The sequence below is a fragment of the Amblyomma mixtum genome, chromosome 3 (genome assembly GCF_055824585.1).
Source record: "Amblyomma mixtum isolate Tamu chromosome 3, ASM5582458v1, whole genome shotgun sequence".
Taxonomy (NCBI): Eukaryota; Metazoa; Arthropoda; class Arachnida; order Ixodida; family Ixodidae; genus Amblyomma; species Amblyomma mixtum.
The window spans coordinates 128495647-128511430 of NC_143014.1; positions in this window are offsets into that span (position 1 = coordinate 128495647).

Below are 15784 nucleotides of genomic sequence, written 5' to 3' on the forward strand. Positions count from 1 at the left end.
ATATTTTCCCTCTTTTTCTTCCTAACTAGAATCACCGGCTAAAAACTTGGCACGAAGAACGGCACGCATTCAGCGATTGGTGAGCTTGCGTGCTTAGCCATCCACGTAGCTTAAAAGCACTCAGGTGTAGTCCTTTGGTCATGCAGCTTTAAATTCCTTTTTTTTTTAATGTGCGTGTTCATCTAAAAATCTTAAGGGGCGGTTGCACCCTCGATAATGCAGATTGTGCTAAGTGCTACTTCACTACTTGACTCTTTTCTTTTTTTGCACACCTCTCATTCCGTAAAACTTTTCTGCTTACTGTAAGTGCGCTTCTTTACAGTGTCTCCCTAAATCACAGTGAAGCGTCAGGTAACATTGCCTGTATCGTAAGGGTTTCAACGTGAGCCACAAAACCATGAAATCAACATCACATCCATTTGTTGCGAAGAAAAGACCACCGTTTAATGGAGAGTTACAAATGACCCTAAAGTACACAGTACATGACATGAAGAACACTCATGTTTGCTTCTACCTGTCGTACGCACAATACTTAACATGCAAGAGCAAATAGGCTGCACAAAGCGTATAGCAACACCCAAACACCCATAAAAACAGACGAAGCCTGCAGTACGAGCGTTGTGAACTGCATGATCAGTAACTCTGCACCACATTTAACAGCGTAATCTGGCTGCCGCATGGAGAAACATTGTATTCACCGGTAAGATAGGAACTCATCAGAGGCATCCCCCGCATATTTCTTTGCGTCAAGCCGCGCCTCATATTCCAACGAAGCAGCGCACCTGTTGACTGGAGCTATTAATTCAGATTTTACAAGTTAAAACTCCACCTGGGATAGCCATTACATGCACATTCTGCTATTACCTCCTATCTTACAGCCTGCGTACTACCACAGGGGCAATCATAACATCTTGGTTTCGGAACACGACAGAGCAAACATTTGAAAGTAACCCTGATAAGAGCATAAAGTTCGGCCAGTTACTTAAGATACGCGGTAGACAAGAGTGAGTGAGGACGAAATACCGACAAGAAACGGCGAGTACAAGCGCTAACTCGCGACAGAAACTTTATTCTCGAAAGCGCACGCATTAATAGGAAACCTTGGAGATTTCTTTTCTGTTGTTCGTCTTCACGCACTATAAACTGAAAGTATACCAACAACAAAGGTACAATGAGTAAGGAGCAATTCAGGTGGCGCTTCACATAAACGATCACAGGCAGCGCAAAAGTCCCTGCGATGAAGTCGTATAGTCCCAGGTGTACGCAGCTCTATTGCAGAAGAGGAGTTAATTCGAGATTTTTTGTCCGTCACAGTTCCCGCTTGTGCAAAATGTACCCGCTTTGCCAAAAGTAACCGAGCAACAGCCTTTAGCTTCTCAACCGTATTACGGAATCTTTACGCGACACCTAAAGACCGAAAAGTTTTAGAACGTGAACACAAGGGTTCACCTTACTTCACACAAACTATGAAGGTAATGAAGCTAGGCACTAACTTTCTCTCTCTCCTTATATCTTTCCAGGTGACACCTGAACCTTGGCGTAAGGAAAGTTGCACGCGAAATCAAGAGAAAAATTAGCTGTGGTTTAACTACTGTTGAAGCTGGTTAGAGAGCGAAACCTGTGGTGTATCGGGCAACTAAACGCGGCTTCGCGTCTGTAACGTTGAGTGCATTCCGAACACTGGATAGGTAGCGCACCCACCCTACCACCCTGGCAAGTGGCAGTTAATGATTGATCGCGAGAATTTGCTCACCCAGTGAACGCTGCGGCCTATTCCTGCAGTGCCGCGTGTCTGCCACAACGTTGTCAGCGCTAACGCGTGCAGCCCACATCTCTCGCTCACGTCACTGTCACGTACCTCAAAGCGCGATTGAGAGTGTCCACTGACCCAGGGAGCCAGTTATGAGCTTCCTTTCCTCAAAATCATCGGAGTGTAGAACGTTAACGCCAACGCCAATGAACCCAATGAAGGCCGACGGCCTATAGCTAAAATTAGTAAATTGGTATTTGAGGAAAGGAAATGGCGCAGTATCTGTCTCACATATATTATCTCGGCGGGCACCTGAATCGCGCCGTAAGGGGTATGAGCTTAAAGGCTGCCATAAGTGCTTCGCTACGCGGCTGAGAAAGGAACCACAGTGCCGCCATTACTTTTGGAAAAGACAGTACGTGCGTGTGTGCGTGTGCGTGCGTGCGTGCGGGTGGGCGTGCGTAAGTGTGTGCATGCGTGCAGGAGCGCGGGTGTGTGCATGCGGGTGTGCGTGCGTGCGCGTTTATTTATTATTATTATTATTTATTTATACATACTGCAGCGCAATTTGTATGCGCTATGGCAGGAGTGGGAAAAACACAAAACGCAAGGAAACAAAATGCAGCAAAATGTACAAAGTGAGAAATACAAAAAGTTAAAATCACAAATGAAATAACAAACAAGAAAGGAACTGTTAACAACAGGGTAAGAATACACAGCTATTATGCGTCTTCAATGGCAGTTACAAAGTTTTGAAATGGACGAGAACGAATGGACCCAGGTAAAGAATTCCAGGCTTCTATTGAACGGGGAAAAAAACTGAATTTGAAAAAATTAGCATGCGCAAAATACGGTATCAAATTAAGCTCGTGATGACTTCTTGTAGATGATAATGGTGCAAAGTTAATGTAGTGGTTAGCTGAGAGCCTTACTGAGGAATTGACAACACAATGTAAGAATTTTAATGATTCAGTGTGGCGACGGGCAGACAACGTGGTTAAATTCAATGAGAGAAGTGTAGAAGAGGGTGAGAAATCGCGATCATAACGATGACATATAAAACGCACAGCTTTCTTTTGGACTGCTTCTAAGATGTTAATTTCTAATTGCTTGTACGGGTTCCACACTACAGCTGCGTAATCAAGAACAGGGCGGATTAGAGATTTATACAACAGTAGCTTTGTGTCTTTTGGTGAATTGGGTAGCGTGCGTCGTAGATAACCTAGTTTTTTTAGTGCTTTATTACATACGTAATCAATGTATTTAGACCAAGACATGTTATGCGTGAATATGACACCAAGATATTTGTACTGAGAGACCCTATCCACCACACGGCCATTGAAAGAGTAACTAAAATGGGAAACGGAAGATTTGTTACAGAAAGACATGAGGACGGTTTTGTCGAAATTAATTCTCATTTGCCAGGTACTACACCAACTACAAAACATAGCAAATGACTCTTGGAGGTGACGATGATCATTAGGGCCATTAATTACTTCGTATAAAACGCAGTCATCAGCGTAAAGACGAATGTTAGAAGAAATATTATGTGGCAAGTCATTTATATATATTAAAAAGAGTAGTGGTCCAAGGACGGAGCCTTGAGGCACTCCTGACGTTACATCAACAGCAGCAGAATGAGAAGAATTATAGGAAACGAACTGGGAACGAGATGAGACAAAGCTAGAAATCCAATCAACCAAGTGAGGATTGTTTAGTATAGCATTTAGTTTAGCAAGAAGCTTGGAATGTAGAACAGTATCGAATGCTTTCGAGAAGTCTATAAAAATGGCATCAACTTGGTTACCGACATCGAGGTTATGTAATATATCATGAGCGAATTCTGTTAATTGTGTTACCGTACTAAATCCGCGCCTAAACCCATGCTGAAAGTTAGAGAGCAAATTATTGGATTCAAGAAAAAGCATGATGTGTTTATGAATGACGTGTTCCAACATTTTGCATGACTGTGATGTCAATGAAATCGGTCTGTAGTTCGACAAGCACTGTCTATCACCAGATTTGAAAAGAGGGAGCACTTTGGCTAATTTCCAAGAAGAAGGAACGGTAGGAACGGTGTGCATGCGTGCGGGCGTGCGTGCAGGTGGGCGTGTGCGTGTCTGAGTGTGCGCGCGCGTGTGTGTGTGTGCGCGCGTGCGTGTGCGTGTGCGTGCGTGTGAGTGTGAGTGTGTGTGTGTGTGTGTGTATGTGTGCGTGTGTATGCGTGTGTGCGTGTGCATGTGCGCGCGTCCGCTTCCCGGAAGCAGGAAAATTTTTTCGAAGTTCGTTTTTACTTGTAGACCCATACTACGGCCGGTACTTACTCTTCCCGGCCACCTCGCTTAATAATTTTCACCTATGCTGGAACCAGCGGTCGAACTTTCCAGCTCTCCTACAGTCCTCTCAATGCGTTTCTCCGAATAAAGGCAGTGATTTTTTTTTTTTCATTTTGCCCATATGCCTTATTTTCCTTTGTTTTTTGATGATCGTAAGTATTCCAGACTGCGCCACAAAAGGCTTTCCTTATTTATTTGAGTCTTTTTATGTCTAAAAAAATTTTGCCCTAATTACCGATAGACCGCCTACAAACAGAAACAGCGAAAGAACCAATTCGCTTTGCACACCGAAGAAGCGGAATAACGCCGAAAAAATAATCATTGACGTATATTTTCTCAATGCCGGTCGACAGATATCGGTTGTGCACGGCTGATCTATTTGCACCTTGGAAACTAGGAACGGTTTTTTGACAATGAGAGACAAGAAAACAGAAAACTATAAATTAAGGCGGAAATTGAGGAAGATTTTAGAGCATGCTGTCTCACGTGTGGACACTTGGAGCAAGTGCCGGCCTCCGGTTTGGAACCTCCAGAGCGTGGTTCCCATTCTTAACGGTCAATGAGAAAATGAGAAGTGCCAAACAGGGTTATTATTCTGTGACGTTTTTTTGTTGTTGTTGTTGCTGCATTGAGATACTTTCCTGTTTTTCATCACAAGCATTGCCGGTGCATCGCCGACATTGTATATATCGCTAAATTTTGTACCTCCTGTGAAGATAACCATAGAGAATTGAAAAGAACTATGAAATGAGGCCGAGGAAAGTGACCCACAAAAACGCTTTTACTGTTCTGACGACTTCGTTTGGTTGCTCTTTCAATACCGTCTCGATGTCTGCTGTGATTGATCGTTGAACTGAAAACTTTCTGTAACTGGATGCCTTTTATACTCTAGCGCTCGTGTGACGGCCAGTTGCGCCGCTCTGTTACGTCAAAAAAGTCTCTGTTCTGTCTGACCGGCGCAAATCTTCCTGGAACGCCGACACATCTACAGCAACGCTAACTGTGTTATCAGGGAGTAAATCAAGCATATGGGATGCATCGGCCACGTCATGTGGAAAAAGGCAGAAGAATAAGAATGCGCATAGCGAAATGAGATTGGTAAAAGCACAGTCATGTTCGGGGAGAAGCACCCGTTCGATGGAAAGCACAAAGCGAATGTTATAGCTATACAACGCCTCCCCAGCTATCCGTTGTCGTTCATACCTCGGTTGTATGCCTTCCACGCGTACATGGTACTGTTCTGAAGGATGATGCGGAGCTTGCACACCCCTTCCAGCGAGCTCAATGAGCCTGAATGACAAGCGGGCAGTGCGGTCCAGTTGGTTTTTAGAGCACGCGTGTAGCCCTTTTAGGCAAAGACGAAATATCCCCCCTTATTCCGGTCCAGAACCTACGCCAGGCTGCAAGTTTAGGCGTTCGAAGAAGGAAGTTATGCGTCTGTTTCTCAATGGGCATTCCTGAAAGTAATGGAGTCCCAAATTCCAAATCTTGAAAAATGCACTATACAGCTACGCGGCAGTTAGACAAAGGATATGAGCAGTGGGAAAGCAATTATTTACTATTGCCAGGTCGCCCCGCGCCAATGTCCACGCCATCGTCTTCGAATGTATCATCACGAAAAGTTCAGTGCCTTCCTTAACGGGCAATGCTGCTTATTATTTAGCGTTCAGTTAGTGGCAGCGAAGATAATTCCTCCGTGGCGCAACATTAAAACAAAGCATAAGTCATTCAACAGCGGGTTGATGAATATAATATCCACTGGATAGTAACCAGAGTGCGGAGCGAGAAAGAAATTTAAATTACCATCATCGTGGCTTGTATATGGCTGAGAACTACAAAAAAAGTTCGATTACAATCGCTAAACACGTTGATGAAAATCGCTAAAAACTCAGCGCACCATTTTACTCCTGCAGTCAGCAGCTTCTGCAGTTTGCAGCTTCGTAACTAAGCAGTTGCTAGAGCCGCGCAACCTTGAAACCTTGTTCCGGGTTTGTTCCGCAGTTAACTGATCAAAGCGTAATTCTAAGAAAACCAATCGCGACGCGCTTTGTTGCAGTTATACACGTAGAATCGCTCTCAACTTCACATCAAGCCAACAAATTCACTCCCTTCCGCTTAGTTCTGTTTGGACAGAAACGCAGCATCTTTTTAAATGGCAGCGCAGCATCTTTTGTTGCTCGCGCCACGCAGCGGTTCTGATCAATTCGAAAAAAAAAAAAAAGATCCTGTGTGTTCGCGGAACTAGACAAGCACGTACTCTGAAGCCACAGGCGTTGGTGTGAGATACAAAAGAATGGAATATTTACAAGGCTCAAGGGATGCACCTGTTTTTGTCTGTCATCAAGGGTGGAGCAGACGGTAGGGCTCGGCTTAGTCCTCACGCTTCTGAGAGAAATTTTCCCTCCCACCGCCAGGCAACTAACTCTCGTGTTTTGCTCCCCAGGCGCAGCGGCGATCAATCGTGACAGCGCTCAACTCGCGCTCCGCCGCCATTTTACCAACGCCCACTAACGAGCGATTTCCCGCGCCTTACATCTCTAATCTTCTATTCTGTTTATTTAATTCAGTTCTGTCTCTTGACTCTCTCACCCGCCCTTTGCCCCGTCTTCCTTCCGCTTTATCTTTTTTTAACACCGCTAAATGTCATTACTGCACGGAGTGGTGGACGCATGTTTTCACTCTTTGTTCTTTCTAGCAATGCGCGCAGCTCAATCGAGTCTTCTTTCACTTCTCTTCCCAGTCTGCTTGCGTTGAAGTGGACGACGTAGTGTTTTAGAGGTACAGTGCTTTGCTGACTAAGTGCCGGGCCACGCCTAGACGAGGGCAGAGCCTGCAGAACCTAATTAAACGCTTTTATTTTGAAGTTCACGCACGGGCAACCCGCACCAAGTGACTAAACTCCTCCTATAGATGCTCCTTTTAAGCACGCACTTGTTAAAAAAGACGCGCACGCACTGTTAGAGTGGAGTCAAAAATGACACCTCCTACTAATAAAGCACAGTCTTTCGTAGCGAGAAACCAGGGCGATTCATTTTGCTCCATCAAGAACGCTGAGAAGTGGTTGCACATTCATGTCGCTCTTCGTACTACCGGGAAAATGAAAAAGCGCGTTAGCGTTTGAGTCTCGTCCGGTAGTAGGTCAGCAGAAGGCAGGCTGGTAAGCTTTCTGTCTCAAATTATTAATCTCACTTTCGAGTTTTCCCACCAGCTATAACAAATTACCGTGTTAAAAGGCCTCTGAGTTCGTCGGCCTTTTCCTATCTCCGTCCATGCAGTTGCGGTGACAGCATTCAGCGAAATAGAAGTAATTTCAGGTAAAAATCATTACATTACTAATGTCCCATTTACCAACGCCACAAATAAAAAAAATACATCCGCCTACTTCTTTCAGAGAAATATATGAGTGTTTATCGCCTCGGGTCCACGTTACACATACGCACACACACACATGCGTGCGTTCGGTCGTGTGTGGGCGCGGGTTTTTTGTGTTTGTTTCGTATCGCGTTGGTTTTCTTTAAGCGCCGGATAGGGGGCCCTGTTATTTGATCCCCGTTTACAACTTAACAAAACGTACTTGACTCTAAAATGAATAATAAACTTTTGCCAGTCTACATCTTAGTTAACAAATTAGGGGAATATAAAACGGACTCTAAGGAGCGCCCACATGACTGCAAACAATAAATCGTTCTTTTCATTCATTTGCGGTCGACTGCATTTTTTTTTAAGCCTTGGTTCAATGTACATCCGTGAAACAACCTGCATATCCTCTCTGTAATTGTTCTTTACCGTTCACATCAATTTTTCACAGTCCTTTTATAGTCTTCTTTTGTCTGTGGCTCGGAGCGCTATAATTTTGGTTGTGTGGCCTTAGTTATTTCCATGTCTTGAAGCCTGGCGCTGACTTGTGCCACAAGCCCTGCAGGCAGTCTTGACGCTATGCCAAAATGCCGGTTCCGTTCAGCATCTTGGTGTAGCATTCTCGAAATATCGGTAAGGTTCCATAAAGCCTAGAATTCCGACGCATTAACTCCCCCTCGCTTGCTCTTTTTTTTTTCTTTTTTTTTGCCATTCCGCAACCCCAGCAACAGAACCTTTCCACCACGGCAAGATCCGCTGGGTTTATTTTTTTCCCCTCTCCGAAAGGGTTTCTCTTGTGTTTCGAAAACGACTGTCAGAATGCTCTGCTTATGATACAAAACAGCATTTTCTCGGTTCATAGCATTGCTTCTGGCATTTCTTTGATTCAGTTTGCCTTCTCTGAATGCAAGGCTGTATGAAAATTCGTTTTCATGCAGTCAGCTATCGATTGCCAGTTTTGGTGCAGTGCGAAATCCAATGAGCATTTTTTTTTTTTTTACGGCAACGTAGTGCATCGTCACTTTTAGTCGTTTGCCGCTTTGGTCCAAAGGACGCTAATCTTTTATACCCTGCTATGGGTCAAGAAATTCCGGTCGCGAGTAAAGTGAAAGCTTCAGAAATATTCCGGATGAAACTTCTGAAATGGTGTCAATATACAAGGCGTTTAACCTAATACTTCACACAATTAATTATTAAAAATAGGCTTTTTGAGTTAGAAGAGTGCTTTTTTCGGTATAGCATCGTTGGCGTGTAGTACACCAGAATACGGATAGAATGTGCCAACTAGAAGCCTGGTTAATCACTATTGAATAGCTAACTTTTTAATTATTACTGTCAGGCTTCTTTATTGAGGTGTATAACCCACCGTAAGTAATATCCATATCAGTTTTTTAGAATTTCGAAAGCGCAGTTACCCTCGGCTCTGGGGCCCAACAAATTCTGGCTACATTGCGTCAAAATGCATGCGTTTTCGATAAAAATGCAGGCAAAGCAACCAATCTCTCCAGTGCACGGAACTCGTCTAAATAGCCAAAATTTGTTGGGCCAGAGCGCTGATGGTAACCACATTTTCCAGATTCTAAAAACCGATATGGATATTACTTACAGTTGGCATACGCCTATTTATAGTTAAGGAGCTTAATAGTAATAGTTAAAAAGTTAATTATTTAACATTAGTTACCCATCCTGCTGGTTAGCTCGTCTTAGCTGTATTCCGATGTACTACATCGTTGACAAACTATGCCCAAAAAAAGCGTTCTTCTAACTCAAAAAGCATATTTTTGCAAAGTCTCCGGTGAAGCAACCTATATATGCTCTCCAGTGCGTAGATTAGGACGTGAATTAAGTGCCATAGTCGAGTCTGAATATTCTTCATTAGAGGGTCGCTCGCAAGAAGCGCCACAAGCACCTCAACTAGAATATCTTCAAGTTATTCAGACTTACTATCGCATACGCAACGTCTCGCATTTGCAAAGGACCGTAAGCTTATTGTAGGCTACGAGTGCGTTCTCTGTGAAAGCAAAATCAGCAGTGATTCCTGAAAAAAATTGGAAGTGATTGTGACTCAGGAAAAGGGAGGAAAGGCTAACTTTCGACATAAGATTTACTCCAACAGGCGACGGAAATACAGGGTGCTCAAAATTAGACTTCAAGAATTAAAAAAAAAAAGCGGTGATCAGTGCACGAGAGCCATTCTATTACGTAGACAATGCGACCAGGTGGACAAAACAAAAATGAATTGTCATTGTCAGTCTCCCGTAGAAGAGGGTAATTCAATGAGTTATACACTTCTGGCCGCAACCTGCTTCTCGGTCCGCGAACGGCTGCAGATAATCCCTGCTTAACATTTTGTTAGCAAAGAAAAACACAGAAAAGCTACATCTCTCACAAAAAATTTGTTTAGAAAGTCTATAGACTGTCTATAGACTTCCGTCTATAAAGTGTATAGACTCTCTATAGACAAATCCTAGAGAACCGTCCATAGGCAATACAAACCCTATAGAAATCCAATAGACAATCTATAGATTTATGGCCATAAACTTTTAGTAAATTTTCGTCTGTAGACAGCCTATCGACTATGAACAGACAAAAATAAATATCTTTAGCAAGGCAATAAAGTCTATAATAAATCTATAGACTATCTATAGACCATTTTTATAAGGGATAAACGTCATATCTGGCGCCCACATTTTAAGGCGGTGAGACAGAGGTGCTATGCGTAAAATCAGCTTATCACGCCTACCTCTGGCTGTGTGGCCGCTGTGTGAAAACGAATTGGGATGTAAAGTGTACATGCAAGGCACACCGAAGAACGCTTCCAAAGACATTTCACACTTTTTAGTTCACTTATACTCATAATTTTGTTCTAAAGTGCATTTTTGGACACATCGCATCAGGCAATCGGGAGGATGTGATTTTTGCGATTTTTACCATAGCGATTGGTATGGGTGATTTCATAGCTGTTTTTTCTTCCTCTCCGCAGAGATCTTACAGTAGTTTTTGATCAGGAGAAGCAATGGGCATCAGCGTGTACCTTTTCACTGCAGTGAACGCAGTGTGTCCGTATTTAAAAAGCAGAAATAATAGCTGAGAGATAATGTTTTCTAAAATTATTGTAATCATCCCTTTTATTCTATGTTTTTTAAAGAAAGGAGGTTGGGCATAAAACAGTGAAAACAGCTCGACGGAAGCTCCTCTCTCAGCCAATACACTGGAAGGGGGCACTTGTCTATGTAAATTCAAAACTAATGTTCAGGACTGCACATATCAAAAACATATTCAGCAGTCACTATGCAACACGCATAAATTTGATATCATAGCGTCCGGCGGGTCGCTTTAAACAGGAAAATGTACACAGCATCTAATAATGATTAAGAAGTATGCACAAGAGGGCTTCTGTCAGAATCCAGGTTACAGAAGTGCTTACAGAGTGCAGATAAAACGGGAATTTTGTTTTATGTTTGGGCGTAAATACGAAAGGAATGAATAATTAAACTAAGTTACACATTATTACACAATTATTCAGAAAGCATTGGTTTGCAATATATGTTCACAGAACCATCCACACAATAAGATTTGCAGTATTTTCATTGCATAAATTATGCTTTCAGTACCGTGTTTAGCTGCACAGCATTGCGGATTCCATTGACTGCTTGACGTAGTAGGTATGTGGTACCGGAGTCCTTCATTCTTTACATATTCTTCTTAGATTGTGACTATGTTCGGCAAGTTAGCTTCGCAAAAGATATTACTCTTCTCACATGCCTGATATGAAATATACAGGGCGTTTCACATAAGTTAAAAAAAAAAGTGGCGCGCGCCCGAACTCGATAAAACCAACAAAATGTTTCCTGTCGTGTGGCTCTCCTGAGACTTTCTTTAAAATTCCGCTTGATTAGTTAATTAGCTAAGAATGATTATGCAAACTTTTTTTTAATATCCACTTGATGGTCGCATGCGTTTCATTAAGTTGAAGACGGTGGTTAGAAACAACGGATCCAGTTATTTTGTGGCAACGTGTATCTTGCGTGGTCTGTTTTTCCAACATTTAAAGAAAGCCCGTGAAATATGAACAAAACCACGTGACTGCGCTCATGCGCTATACCATATTCCAGCGCTCCCAACCGTGTTTTGACCGAACAAAACGTGCGCGCTGTCCGTGCCCAAGTGAGCGGCCGCCGCTCAGTTCGATTGGCTGCGCAATGATACAGATCAAGAAAACGGGGGCTACGTTGAGATACGCGACTTCACGGCTTTCACTTCCTTTTTCGTTTTGTGTGTTATAGCTCAGTAAGCTCCACCTGAACCGACTGTCGGTGGCCTGCCCATCACTTATCGCAGAACACGACGCGCGCTTTCCACGTTCTGGAAGAATGTGGTCACGCCGTTTCAAGACCCTGCGGAGAGTGGTGCGAGCCGCTCACTTCGAGACGGGAAGCGCGCACGCTTTGTTTATTCAGAACGCTTTCGCAAGCGCTGCAATACTGAAGCAGCAGAGCGCAGTCACGTGTTTTGATATGTATATATATATATACCCACACACACTTTACAGCCTCTCTTTGAACGCTGGAAAAAAAGGACTACGTGCTGCGACCAACTTTCCTCGTCAAAAGTATACAGCACAAGGGGTTTAGTTCTAAGCTGTTTAGCGGGCTCCCTCGAACTCGAATATCCAGCAATCCAAAGCTTCGGAGCATTGAGTAATCGAAGCCATTTATAGTTCGAGAGATTACGATTGCAAAGTATGCATATAATCAGGGCATTGCAAGCAAAACCCTTGGGCTGTATACTTTTGACAGGGGCTGTACGTTGCTACAAAAGTGGTACGCGTTTTTAACGCAGCTAAACAGAGTAAGACGTGTGAAAGCATGTCAGGCAGCACCGCCTCAAAAGAAACCGCATGAAAGATCAAGTTGAAAGTTTAAGGTCAGAAGTCGAGGTCAAAGTCCAAAGGCTGAGGCTTCATGCATACCCCGAGTTTTTCAGCTTTTCTATAGTGGAGCAGTGCTTTCACGCTAAAAACTGGGTCGGTTTTTTTCGTAACACCCTCAACAATTCGGTTTTTTCGTAACACCCTCAACAATTTAACAAAACGCACGTAACCCTAGAGTGAATATTAAGAAATCTGTGTAATTAATCCTAGCTATGTAACTAATTAAACTGAATATAAAAAAAATACTTAAGAGGGCCACACGACGAGAGACAGTATGTGATTGGTCTTACTCAGCTCCGGTGCACCGCATTATTTTAATCCTTGGTTCAAGTTAGGGGAATGCACAAATATACTTGAACCCGACTTATAGTTGTTAAGATAAATGCCAATTAAATAGCATATTTAGAGAAAAGAAGGCATAAAGGGCGGAGATGATGCGCACTGGCTACGTAACGCAGAAGTGAGTGTTTATCTATAAGGGGGAGGGGGGATATAGCCTTGATAAGTTTATCTCCCTTGAATAACACCCCACTAGACAACAATGCAGAAAGAGTGCGGTTACTACAGCATAATGTTATACAATGTTGCCCTCAATAGGAACAATGTCTCAACTCAGCAGTTATTGTAACAGCTACAATATTCAAGATATTGTGCGCGTTCATGCCAAACTATGTTTTTTTTATTTGTTTCACTACGTCCCTTTCTCCAAGTCCTCATCCGCTGCCTGTACCTTATTTCTATCACGCTGGAAAATAGTAGCGCTTTCGCCTACCTTCAGTGCGACTCGGCCAGCGAATGTCACGCGATCCAGAAACGATCCGGTATCGGCATGCGCCAGTTCTGAAGGCTAGATTTCGGTCTTGGATTACCGTACTTTAGCAATGACGTAACTGCAAATTCTTGTTCTTTCTTATAAAAGCAAAAGAAACCGTTTCAAGCTACTTGATCTCCCTAAGACTGCAGACCTTGAGTCGAAGATCCCCATGTATGTCGGTGTTCGTTTGAAGGATCCCTATGCACAGAAAGCGCTAGTTAACTGCTGTGCGTGCGACATCCAGCAATCCAGCCACTATACAGATTAACTTCAGTAACGGGCTGCCCGAGTGGAATAAAGTGCACCGCTACTGAAGCTCAGTGCATTGAACGCCAAGCAAGCGAAAGGTTACGTAACCACCGTTAGATGTCCACGAGAAAGCCAGTAAGGAACTAATGCCGCTGCAGTTTATCCAGTGACAGTCGAAGATCAGATGGTCCTTCGCAGTGTCTTTCCGCGTGTTTGACGTTTCTACTTTCTTTCGGGAGATGTTGCTTTGGCCGGTTGTACCATTTTGTTTCGATCCACGGTGGGGCAGTTTTTTTGCGGGAACACACGAAATCTTTGTGCGTTCTTCCGTTGGGCCTCTTTTGCTGTGCGACATTTTTGAAATGGTCAAACTGCGTGACAAGAACTTACTACTACGCAGTTAGGCCACCTCGGGAGGTTGTTTTTAGTATTAATGCTTGCAATTTGTTTTGACCGTCTTCAGATTAAGGGTAAAAACGGCAAGAAGTACCTAGGCCTGCGTTCGCTTGCTCAAGATTTCTTTTTTATTTGACATGCGAACGTCCAGTTTTCTTAGATGGAGAAAATTCCATGAGCTTGCTAATCCTCCTCAAATTTCATGTTTTCCTTCGTCTTTCAGCGACCAACGTAAAAGACCTGGTTACGAAACATGTTTTCCGCCTTGAACACGCCTAATGAAGAAAGAATCGACATTCTTTACTCTGATGTTTTAGTACCATGGATCCGCAGGACAACCCTAGTGGCCCAACTCGCTGCACATTCATCGGTCGCACTCATTAAAATGAAGGCTTGACTGTCACAAGCTCGTAAGTTGTTCCTATTTGAGGGTACCTAAACGGCCTTCCAAATCAAGTAGTCATAAATAAGAGGATAAAGTGCTCTTATAAGTCTTCTTTACGGCCTACGCCTATTTTTCTTCCCGAAGATGGATCCACAGAATCAGTAAATTTCGTTAGAACTTAGCACAGATTGAGTACCAATTATGCCGGATGTTTGTTTTTTATCTGCACATATTTTTCTTTTAAAACCTGTGAAAGGTGCGACAATGCGGTTCGTGCGAGTGTAATGTTCGCCATGGCGGATATTCTGTCCATGGTAGTAAGTTGTTAATATACTGTTTCCTAACTGTTATTAGCTAATTAACTTTTTATTCTTAGTTTTAGTCCGCAGTATTATAGAGCGGAATCGAGGCACTCAACGCCGTAGCAGAACCAAGTTTTAATATTCTTGTATAAACAATGGGGTTCGCGATATCAAGCGGTGAATTATGCGCCCAAAACAACTCAATGCCAAAACAGACGGGATGCCAGTCAAAGCAGTTCCGTAAAGTGCCTATTCTGTTGAGATGCCATGCTTTGCAGTCTCAGATTATATTTAACTTTTCATCATTAAGACAGGAAGCCGTCTACGCCGGTACTCAAAGAATATGGATGCATTGTTGTGCACAATAGCATGCCGGAAAATGCGTAAGCGACTTTGAAGAACGATATGTACCGTAACTCATCATCAAAGAAGAAACAAAAAAAGACACCAAAACTTAAAATTTCATTGCTTCTCAAACATTTGTGATGTTCTTAGGTAAGTTCATGCGGATATTCTTAGCTTCGTATGAACGCTGTCCGACTTATTACGTAATGCATACGTGAATTATTTTGGCCATGTAAAATATGATTAAAACGTGTTCAAATTGCTTACGACTTCTTGATCCTCGTTCTTTTTTTCAGCTCATCAAATTGTAAATTTCGACTCTTGCGACAAAGAATTTACTGACAACAGTACAGCTGTTAATATGGCTGTGCACTGGTGTGAACAGTTTTCGTTGCCCAGCTGTATTTCGCTAGAACACTGCACCGAGCATAATGGCGACGTGAGACTTGAGACGAGATTCAGACCTTTTCTGGCGTCTGTAGTGAGAAACGCGCCGTGATTGAAAGTCAGGGCCCTGAAGAGCGCACCACGGTGAGCAGGAGGTAGACGCTCATAACACCGAATGCCTAAAATTTGGCTACAATGTCGCGTCATTTAAAAAAATACTTCTGGCGAAAGTACGTTTCCCATACATTACCAAAAGAGAAATTAAAACAGCCAATTCGACTGAACAGGGCGGCTTACAGGCCCTGCAATTTTCAAAAAAGGAAGAAAGAAACAGGCCTGCATTCCTCTCATAAGGCGTGTCGATTTAGTAGTGAGTTATCATGCATGCAAAAGATGCTCTATTTATGGAATCTCGTCAAGGGCTCGCTATCAGCGCAGGTAGCTTTATTGGGAACTAGTTGGAAATACATAAAATTTCCGCGTTCCTTACATACGGGAATAAAAATATTTCTGAGACAAGTGCCCCGTTT